We start from the raw sequence: 4,593 nt of genomic DNA, 5'->3' as shown, positions 1-4,593 counted from the left end.
AAGGCACCTTGGTTACATGGAGAATTTGAGAATTCTCAGAATGTATGAGACTTTGTCTCCAAACAAACAGCAGGGAAAGATGTATCAGAACCCAACTATCATCTTTCCCAGAAAGTAACGAACTGTGTGTAAGTGTGTGTCTCACGGCATGCATGCGGAGCTTAGGAGACAAACAAACTGTGTGTGTCTCACGGCATGCATGCGGAGCTTAGGAGACAAACAAACTGTGTGTAAGTGTGTGTCTCACGGCATGCATGCGGAGCTTAGGAGACAATTTTATGGAGTTTGCTCTGCAGTTTTACCTTTTCATGGATTCTAAAGATCACACTCAAGTCACCAGACTTGCATCATAAGAGTCTTTACCTGCAGAGCCATCTGGCCCACCACCTTAAATATGTGCATATGTGTTCATATATGTATAAATGCATGTGTGACTATTCGTAGGTGAGCATAGACACACATGCGCTACAGGGCACATGTAGAGGTCAGAGGACAACCTCAGGTTTGGGGCTGTGCTTTGCAACTTGTTTGAGACAGAGTGTCTTGTTCTCTGGTGTACATGCCGGGCTTGTTGGCCCACAAGGCTCCAGGGATTCTCCTGTCTCCCCCTCCCATCTTGCCATGGAGTGCAGGACTGGAGATACAAGCTTCCATTCCGTGTAAGGTGGTTTCTGGATATTCAAACACATGTTTGGATGGCAAGCATTTTGCCTGATGACTTTTACCTCCTTTTATTGAAAATAGATTATTTTCTCACATAATATATCCTAATTATGGTCTTCCTCCCTCTGCTCCTCCCAGTTCCTCCCCACCTCCATTCCCATCAAAATACACTCCACTTCTGCCTCTCATTGGGAAAGAACAGGCTTCTAAGAGTTAATAATAAAATATAAAATAAAACTAATATATTGAAGTTGGCCAAGACAAAGGGACAGAAGGAAGAATCTGAGAAGGCACTGATTCGCACACTCAGGAGTCCCTAAAACTAAACGCTAAATTGGAAGCCATAGTATATATACAGAAGACCTGGGGCAGACAGGAGGAGGCCCTGTGCGTGCTGCTTCAGTCTCTGTGAGGTCACATGAACTTTGCTCGTGTTGATTCAAGGCCTTTGTTCTCCTGGTCTCCTCCATCTCCTCTGGCTCTAACACTCTCTTCCTGAGCTCTGAGGGGAGGGATTTGATGGAGACATCCTATTTAGTGTTTGAAGCGCTCTCTCTCTCTCTCTCTCTCTCTCTCTCTCTCTCTCTCTCTCTCTCTCTCTCTCTCTCTCTCTCTCACATCTCTGCATAATATCTGCTTCTGGATTTCTGTATTTGTCCCCATCTGCTGCAGGAGGAAGCCTTTCTGATGATGGCCAAACAAAGCCCTGACCTATGCGGCTACAAGTCTATCAGAATACCATTCGGAGTTATTTTACCACTACTTTTTCCCTTTTTTTTAAGACTAGTCATACTTGGTTTCCACCCCAGGTCCTTGGGCTGTCTAGCCTCTGGTTCTTGAGTGTCATAAATGGGTTCTATCTTGTAGAATGCATTTTCAGTGGAAATCCGAAATCGGTTGGCTACCCCTACACGCTTTGTGACACCAATGTCCTAGTACGTCTTGCAGGCAGGACAGATTGTAGAACAAAGCTTTTGTGGCTGAGTTGATGTCTATGTGTTGCCCTCTATTTAACTGTCTACCTTTTAAACTACGGCTGTCTTCCTCAACAATCGCAACTCCACTGCTGCCAGCAGCTGGTAGGCCGCCTGAGGAACATCCACCCAGTGAAATAATACTGTTTTAAAAGCAGAAACAGCTCGTTCATTTCCCGGCCGCCCAGACTGAGTAATCACACAGAAGCTATGTTAATTACAACACTATTTGGTCTATTAGCTCAGGCTTCTTATTAACTAACTCTTATATCTTAAATTAACCCATTTCTATTAATCTGTGTATCACCACGAGACTGTGGCCTGTCTGTAAGGTTCCTGCAGGTGTCTTCTCCTTCGGCAACTACATGGCATCTCCCTGACTCTGCCTACTCTCTCTCTATGTCTCTGTTTGGATTTCCTGCCTTGCTTTACTCTGTGAAGCCTTTGGCTGAAACAGCTTTAGTCATCAACCAATAAAAACAAAACATATTCAGAAGGACTTCCCACATCACTGTTTTATTAAGATTGTTTACCTTTTATGTTCCTTCATGTTATAGGTTGGGCATCATCTTGATTTTTTAAATGATATGTTTTAATAGGATAAATGTGGCTTTTGATCATTTGACACTTTTTGGGAGAGGGACTTGACAGTCTGGCTAGACAGTTCATCTTTTATGTGCTATTTCCAGAACCCTCCAAGTATGACCTTGAGTGTGGTGGTTTGGAGGTAATTGGACTTCTTCCATGTCATCTCAGGGCTCCATGTGTGTTCCTAGAGCTTCATAACATTGATTCATAAAGCACTGGATTCCCCAAACTGGGCCCTATAGATCAAGGAAGTTGCTAAAGGGCCCATCTTATGAATAACAAAGAGAAGAGCTACTGAGAAATTGCTGGTCCAGGGGTGTGGATAACAGGATGCTCTGGAGGGCCAAAGCTCCCTGAAATCCATAGATGAACAAACCCCTTAGCATTACATCTTTAAAAAGCAAGTATGTGTGTATGTTTAGCCACACGTGTGAGTGCAATACCCACAGTGTCCAGAAGAGGGCACTGGATCCTCCTGAGCCCGGGGTTGTAAGCCTCCTGACACAGGTTCTGGGAACTAAACTTGGGTTCTCTACAACAGTAGTGAATGGTCTTAACCATTACTTCCTGATAATGTGTGGCAGAGATGAATCTCGCTTTTGTTGGGCAAATTTGTGATTTCACATGTAGTGCTTCTTATCCTGGGTCAGAGCTGTTCAGGATGTCCATTGGATGCCTACAAAATACAGTTTTTATAGATAGTACAGTGTTAAGTATTGTAGGTGATACAATTGACATCTGCTCTTTGTCCTCTGAGGCAAGTTACAGTGATGTGAGAACAAGTACACAGATGTTTGTAAACCAACCACAGCATAACGGTTGTCATTGATGAGGGGTGAAGGGCTTTATGAACTCAGAGAGAGATACCCGCTTCATCTTTAACCATCTACCTAGGATGTCAACCTCTGCCTCCCGTTGGAATCACCTAAGAAACGTTTTAAAAGGCACCCTCAACCCATAGATGAACCGCATGGAGTTGGCTTAATTCTCTGGCATTTAGAACGGGCTCTGAGATGTTCTTGGTGGGCATTATGCTTCCCATCGGGTTTCCCTACCTTTCCTTTGATCTGACGGCTGGATTCCAGGCTTTCCCTGCAAGGGGGATCTAGTAGAGGGTCCAGGGATCTAGTAGAGGGTCCAGGGATGAGTAGAGGGGCCAGGGATCGAGTAGAGGGGCCAGGGATAAAGTAGAGGGGCCAGGGATAAAGTAGAGGGGCCAGGGATCAAGTAGAGGGGCCAGGGATCGAGTAGAGGGTCCAGGGATGAGTAGAGGGGCCAGGGATCGAGTAGAGGGGCCAGGGATCTAGTAGGCCTTGGCAGGTCCAGGGCTACTCTCCTCATCAGGAATGTTTAGAACAATTACATTCCAGTACTGAACTGAAACCCTATCCTGACCTCAGCGATGGAGCCGTCCCTACCTCAAAGGACTGTGAATCCCAGTGCCCCTCCACCTTGCTGCCGAGCCCGGGGTTTTCTTCCATTCAACCACTTCACATTCTGAATTCCAAATCCATTTATGCACAGCTCTGGGAAAGTGTCGGGTTTTTAGCTGTGTTCTTTGCATTCTGCTCTCCATCCTTGCCTCTCTGGCATCTAGTCCGGTCTGACATGGAGACAGGCGGGTTCTCTGTGCTTTCATGTGCAGCAAGTTGTTTCATCCTGTCTCTGCCTGTCACACAGTGATAACCATGTAACACAGTGATAACCATGTAACACAGTGATAACCACGCCTGGCACTGTTTGGAGGTTTGCAGGGTCAGGGCTGCGAGGTGCTGAAGATCAATGAAATGAACACCCTGGGTTTTGTTTACTGGAGGTTTTATTTGTTTGAGACAGGGTCTTGCTGTGCATCCCTGGCTGACCTGGAACTCGACCTGTAGACCAGGCTGGCCCCAAACCCACGGAGATCTGCCTGCCTCAGCCTCCCAAGCATTGGGATTAAAGGTGTGTGTCACCATGCTCCGCTCAAAGAACATGCTAGTGACTTCCATGATATTCCATACCAGGCTTCCGTTCTCAAACATCCATGTCGATTCCTGCTCTAGAAATAAATGAAGGGGCTGGAGAGAGGGCTTGACGTTAAGGAAAACCCACCGTTCTGTCATAGAACCTGAGTTTGGTTCCCAACATTCACACTTGACAGCTGACCACTATCTGAAAGTCCAGCTCCAGGGGAGCCAAGGCCTCTGCTGGCCTCTTTCACACCTGCATTCACGGGTTTATTACAGCACAGAGACTCACACATAAAACATAATTTCATCTTTTTTAATTAAAAGAAAGAAAAGAGAAGGAAGGAAGGAAGGAAGGAAGGAAGGAAGGAAGGAAGGAAGGAAGGAAGGAAGGAAATAGTGGTGGTGTACACATTCAA

This window comes from Arvicola amphibius, chromosome 13 (genome assembly GCF_903992535.2).
Source record: "Arvicola amphibius chromosome 13, mArvAmp1.2, whole genome shotgun sequence".
Taxonomy (NCBI): domain Eukaryota; kingdom Metazoa; phylum Chordata; class Mammalia; order Rodentia; family Cricetidae; genus Arvicola; species Arvicola amphibius.
Note: the sequence above shows the minus strand (reverse complement) of the source record.